Here is a 7837-nt window from a genome sequence, read left to right as displayed (position 1 = left end):
TCACTCCCCAAGTGAGCCGCAACGGCCGGTGCGCGCCAATCCGATGCCGGGAACCTGGAACCTCTTCCGGGTCTCCCACACAGGTGCAGGGTCCCAATGCATTGGGCCGTCCTCGACTGCTTTCCCAGGCCACAAGCAGGGAGCTGGATGGGAAGTGGAGCTGCCGGGATTAGAACTGGCACCCATGTGGGATCCCAGGACGTTCAAGGCGAGGACTTTAGCCGCTAGGCCACGCCGCCGGGCCCAAGATTTCAAGATTTTTCAATTTTATGATTCATAACTAAACTTTTCTTCTTGAGAGCTAATACTTTTTAAAACTGTTCCCCTTGAATCTGTGTTGAAAGAACTCGAGTCATCTCTTGGACCCTTAGATGAGTAAAGACAGGGTGGTTTTCAACCCATTGCTTCACTTTCTACATGGTTGAAACAGCGAGTGCTGCTCCCCGCCACAGCCAGAGCCGCGCCTGGGCGTCCACAGACACCCGGGCTACCCACTGCTTGCCTGGACCTTACAGTGGAGACGCTGGGACAGGAGCCAGCGTCGCAGGCTGTCACCGCCTAGGCCACAGCGCCAAGCCCATGGGTGCATTCGTCACTTTCCCGTGTTTCCCACTTGATGATCCCTGGTTACAGAACATTTCTAAACTGTAATAAATAAGGTATTTTCAATTGCTATCTCATTCCTACATTTTGAATGTTCACTCAGATATTTATATAGTTATTATTTTCTACTATACATGTGACAACGGGTAAGACAAGCAATTTTTCTCCTTAAAACGTAAGGATAAAATCCATAAAGAATAGAACCTTTTTTTTTTTTTTTGGAGATTTATTTTTATTGGAAAGGCAGCTCTGCAGAGAGAAGGAGGGTCAGAAAGATCTTCATCTGCTGGTTCACTCCCCAAGTGGCCGCAGGAGCTGGAGCTGAGCCGATCCAAAGCCAGGAGCTTCTTTGGGTCTCTCATCTGAGTGAGTGCAGGGTCCCAAGCTTTGGGCCATCCTTAACTGCTTTCCCAGGCTACACACAGAGCTGGAGGGCAAGTGGAACAGTCAGGAGACGAATCGGCGCCCATATGGGATCCAGGCACATGCAAGGTGAGAACTTCAGTCACTACACTATCACAGGGACCCAAAAAGTAGAACTTTTAAGATTCAAATGAATGCCTGCTGTTGCCTGAAAAAAAAATTTTTTCTTGCGCCCAGCTTAATAGCCTGTTGGCTAACTCTTTGCCTTGCAACTGCTGGGATCCGATATGGGCTTCAGTTTGTATCCCAACTGTTCCATTTCCCATAAACCTCCGTTTTGTGGCCTGAGAAAGCAGTCGTGGATGGCCCAAAGTCTTGGGACCCTGCACCCATGTGGGAGACCTGGAAGAGGCTCCAGGCTCCTGGCTTTAGATGGGCTTAGCTCCAGCTGTTGCGACTGCTTGCGAAGTGAATCGGCGGATGGAAGATCCTCTCCTCTGTCTCTCCTCCTCTCTGTATATCTGCCTTTCCAATAAAAATAAATCTTTAAAAGAAAATAGACTATGCTACTGTTGTGACATGGTTTATTAAACCTTCGCCTGTAGTGCCAGCATCCCATTTGGGCATTGGTTTGAGGTCCAACTGCTCTACTTACTTAACTTACTTTTATTTTCCCCCTTTTTAAGATTTATTTTTATTGGAAATGCAGATCAGATTTACAGAGAAGGAAAAACAGAGGAAGATCTTCTATCTGCTGGTTCACTCCCCAGGTAGCCATGACAGCCAGAGCTGAACCAAAGCCAGGAACCTTTTCCCAGTCCCCAATATTAGTGCAGGGTCCCCAAGGCTCTGGGCCATCTGCTGCTTTCCCAGGGACAAGCAGGGAGCTGGATGGGAAGTGGAGCAGCTGGGACACTGACACCCGTATGGGATCCTGGTGCTCGCAAGGGGAGGATTTAGTCATTGATCCATCATCGTGCTGGGCTCGGCAACCATACTGGCCTACTGGTATAGTTAACACAGATCCAGCAGGCCCAGGATGCCCACCAGCTACTGGCTGCTCTTCTCCCAGCAGTGTAACACCTGCCTAGGTACAAGGCAAGCCAGGCATTTGCCTGTAGCTGGGTTTGCTCGACTTTTGGTCCAGCTACCTGATGATGACCCAGGAAGGCAGTGGAGGATGGCTCAAGTCCTTGGGCCCCTGCACTCATGTGGGAGACCCGGAAGTGGCTCCTGGCTTTGCTCCAGCCTGGCTCTAGCTAATGTGGCCATATGGAGAGTGAAGCAGCAGATGGAAGATCTCTCTGTAAATCTGCCTTTCAAATAAAAAGATAAATAAAAATAAAAATGTCTTTTAGAGTATGTCTCAGACTCCAACTTGGAACAGTTGTGGTTTGCTTTTATCACCTTGACATTTGAAGATTCAGGCTGTTTTATAAACTAGCAAGCAAGGTTTCCTGACGGTTCTTCTTGTTTTGACCCAGGCTGGGGGTTTTAACAGGACTGTTGAGTGCTAGGTGAGGCGTGGTTTTGAATTCCCCCGTTAGTCGTGGTGGCACTTAGTTGGGGCATGTCAGCTGGGTCCCTCCACTGTCACATCCCAGTGACAGTATAGGGTAGTGGTCTTGGACCAGAAATGTGTCGTCCTCATCAAACTTTTACTCTCCACTATCAACACCCACCTACTCCTGCTTCTGGCTGAATTATACTATACTGGTTGCAAAATAGTGACTTTTTTTTTTAATTATTTATTATTTTTAATTCATTAATTACATTGTATTATGTGACACAGTTTCATAGGTACTTGGGTTCTCCCCCAAAATAGTGACTTTTTAAAGATATTTATTTATTTGGAAAAGAGAGAAACCCTTGGGTCAGTGAGGCACCTGGCTGCTGTGGCCTGGAATGTAGTGACTCCCTGGGCCAGTCCCAGTGCTACCAGCCTGCTGCCTGCACTGCCCTCCTCACGTCTCTTGGGCACTGATGCCCACATCAAGCCACTGTTAACATCGCTCCCTAACACGGCCTCTTCGCCCTGCCCTGGCTCCCTGCCTGGATGTCATCCAAAGCAGGGAAGCAGGAAGCTCCCCATGATCACAGTTATTTCAGGCTGGAACACGTCGCGTTTGCCGTCTGAAAGGCACAACAGGTGTATGTGCTGAAGTGATCCGCCGAAGACCATCCCCTGGCATCTTGCAAGCATCGCAGCGCCCGGGGCATAGTTTGTGTTCTGTCTTCTGGCACCTGGCCTGGGCTTTGGGCTTAGGAAAGATGAGCCTTTTCCTGCCCTGGCTCCATTTCATTCCCTGCCATCTGCTAAGCTCCCTGACATTTTATCTGCCAGGCAAAGAGTGGGCTGGGTAAGGGACTTCGCGTTATGTTTCAGCCTCCCAGGGACCATTGGCGAATGGAGGACACGACATGTGTTCACGGTGGGTCCACGTCGGGCCTCTCCACAAAGCATAGGCCATCCAGACCACAGTCCAGTCCTATCGGTGTCTCTGTGTCCTTAATGCAAGCACAGAGCCATGGTAGCTCCAAAGTCAGAAAGTGGTGTGACTTGAAAGAGAAATGTGTCTAAAACTGACTCAACTTCCCAAGTGTCAGAAGCCTGGTAGGGAAAAAAATTCCACTTTGCTTGAAAAATGAGTGATAATTTGGGCCCAGTGTGGTAGCCTAGTGGCTAAAGTCCTCACCTTTCACACACCGGGATCCCATGTGGGCACTGGTTCTAATCTCAGTGGCCCCGCTTCCCATCCATCTCCGTGCCTGTGGCCTGGGAAAGCAATCGAGGACGGCCCAAAGCCTTGGGACTGTGCACCTGCATGGGAGACCCAGATTGGCACAGCTCTGCTGTTTTAGCCACTTGGGGAGTGAATCATCAGATGGAAGATCTCTGTCTCTCCTCCTCTCTATATATCTGACTTTCCAGTAAAAATAAATCTTTTTAAAATAAGTGATAATTTGAGACAGGTGCAGTGGTGTGACTGGGATTCAGCTGTGACCCTGCAGGCCGTGCCCAGAGTCAAGGTGTAACCTGCTCGCTCTGAGACCATGGGTGTCATTCATCTGGGAATGTCATTCATCTATGTACGTCACCTGGAGTATGGCCTCTACCAAGGCCAACAACCCATGTTTTGCAGTGGGTCGGTCTGCCACCTGCCTGCGTGTGACCCCGTACTCCTAGCTTTGAGTTGGAAACAGTCAACTGCACCAAGGCGTCCTGCTCTCAGAGAACCCATTCCTGGCTTTCCTTAAAGGCCTTTCTTGAGAAGAGTAGGGCATTCTGTCTGGCTTAAAAGATGAGCTCCGGACAAGCAGCGTCTTTGACTCTACGCACAAAGGCCTGTTCTCTGCTCCGGGCCGCAGCTGCCGTTCCCAGAGCCCCAGGAGAGCCGGGGCCGTGGAGGCGGTGCAGACCTGGGGTGACTTCTGCAGCGGGGCTGCCGCCACGTTGGGGAAACCTCGGGCAGGAGAGGGGAGAAAGCCTGATGCTGGGTCTCCTAGTTAACCATTGGCCTGCTGTACCACGCTGTATCTAAGAGTCTCTTGTCCATGGCCTGACCAGAGGGAACCACTGTCAGTCTGTGCCGCTCTGGAGCCCTGGGACACACACGAGGCCTCTTGCCCCTGATGGGAGCACCCTCTTGCATGCATTCACTTACTCATTCCCCACCTTCCTTTCTCTGAATTTGAATTTCTCCTTAGAAGGGGACCTGCTCTAAATAGTAGTGAGCTCGGGCATGCTGGGGAGACTCCTGCTGCTGGCAGCTGGGGATGGCGACATCTGCGGTCCCACCACCGTGCACCTTACCACTCGTCTCCCGCAAGATGAGTTCGGTGAGTCCAGCACCTCTCAGACACTCACACAAGTATGGGGCTCTTGGGTAGGCTTTGCATTGCAAGCACTGAGCAGAGCAGCAAAGCACCCCAGCCATATCCATGCCGGCAGCTGAGAGCTGAGGACTCGGTCGCCTGTCCTGCCCTTTCTGTACCTCCAGCCACGGACCAACTGTGGAAGAATGTGCTGACCACACTCTGGCTGCAGAAGTAGCCATGGCTCTTGTGTCACCAAAAAACCCAACAGAGGGGACCTCATGGGCCCCAGGACAGAAGCCAGGCACCCCTATATGCAGCTACGGCATGACTCCTAGGGTTTGATACCCTTGTGAAAAGGGGGCACAGAGCATGCCTGGGGGCATTTTTCTTTTTACTCTATTTTTTTTTTAATAGTATGTATATTTTAAGAGGCAGAGAAAGAGCAAGTGTGTCCATCGGCTGGTTCATTCCCCAACTGCTTGCAACTCCCAGGAGCTCCATCGGGGTCTCCCCTGTGGGCAACAGGTGCCCTAGCACCTGCGCCATCACTGCTGCCTCACAGAGGCCACATGAGCAGGAAACGGCGGGAAGCAGAGGCAAGGCTCGAACCCGGGCACTCAAGTATGAGATGCAGGCAACCCAAGCAGTGGCTTAACACCCCGCCTCAACTGCCCATCCTTACTTCATCTTTTTCAAATGATATAATTTAGTTTCATTTTAAAGGAAAGTTAAATATTGTCATAAATAGAAGCATCTTTTAAATAAACACAATGAAAACAGGAACATCTGCATTCTCACTGCATCCCCTTGGTCAGCCAGACTAAAGTCAAGGCCTGGCAGCTCAGGGCTGAGCTGGTGCACGGGTCCAGCTTCCCAGGGCTGACATCTGGGTGGGGACATTCCAACAGTAAGCCCGCAGCGCGTGGGTCAGGTGGGCACGCGCCAAGAATGTTGTGTGTTGTACACTTAATACCCAAAGTCCTGTGGCGCTGGCATTTGGGAGGTGCCTGCATTGAGAGAGCTCTGAGCAAGCCTGGCTTCACTCAGTGTTGGGGCCTCGCGCTAATACGTGGGCAGGGCTCTATAACCACGTGGTGCCCTCTGCCCTGTCATCTCACAGAACAAAGGCTCTCATCCAATGTCAACCAGCCTCCAGGGCCCAGAGCTAAATAAAGTTCTACTACTACAAGGTAGTGATGTTCCCCTCGCCCCCATGGCAACAGGAAACAGCCTAAGGTGCCCTCTGAGCTGGGTCACGGGACAGGACACGGAAGGCCTTCTAGGGATGGTCACGTCCCTCATCACACAGCTTCAGGAAGAAGTAACAGCACGTGCCAAGGCCTCAGCACCCTGTGGACTTCATCTCGTGGCCAGGGGTGAGGGGAGCCAATGTCCTACATGGAAGCTGATGGCAGCCCTGGGCCTCGTCAGCAGCGCATCGGCCTTGGGTGCATGTGCGCAGCTGATAACTTCTGCTGTTGGGCCTCCCAGCCAAGGTCACCAGAAACTGTTCCGAGGAGGCCAGGCCAACCCGCACCGTCCAGTTTACACACGGGGGTTGGCGATTCTGGGAATCTCCTCAGGAGGGAAAGCTGTTTGAGAAACCAAATTCGGATCAAAAGTTCACTGTGAAGACCTCGCCTCCCTCGGGGAGGGGTTGGCAGGTAGAGCCACCTCCTGGATGCCAGTTCCTGGCCCAGCTGCTCTAACTCCCTCTAACGTGCCTGGCAGAGCAGCAGAGACTGGCCCAGTCCCAGTGGTGACCATTTGGGGAGTGAACCAGCAAATCCAAGCTCTTTCTTTGACTCTCCCTCTTCTCTGTAACTCTTTCAAAATAAATTCTTTGGGGGAGCCCCCCGGTGCCATGGCCTAGCAACTAAAGTCCTCACCTTAAATGCACCGGGATCCCATATGGGCACCAGTTCTAATCCTGGCTGCCCCACTTCCCATCCAGCTCCCTGCTTGTGGCCTAGGAAAGCAGTTGAGGACGGCCCAAAGCTTTGGGACCCTGCATCCGCGTGGGAGACCTGGAGGAAGTTCCTGGCTCCTGGCTTCAGATCGGCACAGCACTGGCTGTTGCGGCTCACTTGGGGAGTGAATCATCGGACGGAAGATTTTCCTCTCTGTCTCTCCTCCTCTCTGTATCTGACTCTGCAATAAAAATATTTTAAAAATTTTCTTTTCTTTAAGATTTAAAAAAATTGAACCATTGTGCCAGGCCCAATAAACAAATCTTTAAAAGCAAAACAGAACCACTAACACACAGGATCTCTGATGATAGTAGACAAGGCTCTGGCAGGCTGTGACTGCTAGGAACCCCTCCCCAGGAGCAGCTGGAGGCCATGTGAGCCACACCCACTACTTCGGCATCAGCCTTAAGACTCTTACAGCTTCTCACATATTTAACCCTCACAGCATCCCTGGGAAACAGATGGGATAATCTGGAGTTGAGGGAGGGTAAGCAGGCAGTCGGTGTTAGTCTGAAAGCAGTTAGGGTGGGGCAGTTGGGTGTAATCCACTTGTAACATGACAGACCAGTGTAGATGTCCATGGCCCCAGCCAGCTGTGGCAGCCACGTTAACTTGTTCAGAAGTAACCCCATGGCCAAGATTTCTTTCTTGAGCCTCCTTCTGGAGTGGTCCCTCCCTGCTCAGCTGGGTCTGAACTGGCTGCTGATTCCCAACTGCCCTGAGGGCTGCATTCGGCTCTCCCTGCCCTTTCTAAGCCTTGCCGGCCCTGGCTCCCAGCACAGGTCAGGCAGGTCTTCCAGAAACGCCTGGCCAAGACCCCTGTGTGAGTCCCCAGGCCTCCCACCCCCGCTCCTGCGGCACCCCATCCCATGGGTGCCCTCTCTGGTCTGCCTCCTGCCTTCCGGCTAGAGTAAGCACCTTGGGGCCAGGCAGGACTGTGCTCCGTACCTACAACAGTGTTTGCAGAAACAAGCGCCTGCTGGGTCGCCGAGGGACTGGGTCTGTGGAGAGCACAGGTCTCAAAGAGGAGAAAGTCAAGTTGGCCCCGAGAGGCTGGGTGTGGAAGCCAGAGCCTGCACCTG

This window comes from Ochotona princeps, chromosome 17 (genome assembly GCF_030435755.1).
Source record: "Ochotona princeps isolate mOchPri1 chromosome 17, mOchPri1.hap1, whole genome shotgun sequence".
In the NCBI taxonomy this organism is placed as follows: Eukaryota; Metazoa; Chordata; class Mammalia; order Lagomorpha; family Ochotonidae; genus Ochotona; species Ochotona princeps.
The sequence above is the reverse complement of the archived record's forward strand: the minus strand, read 5'-3'. Positions refer to the sequence as shown.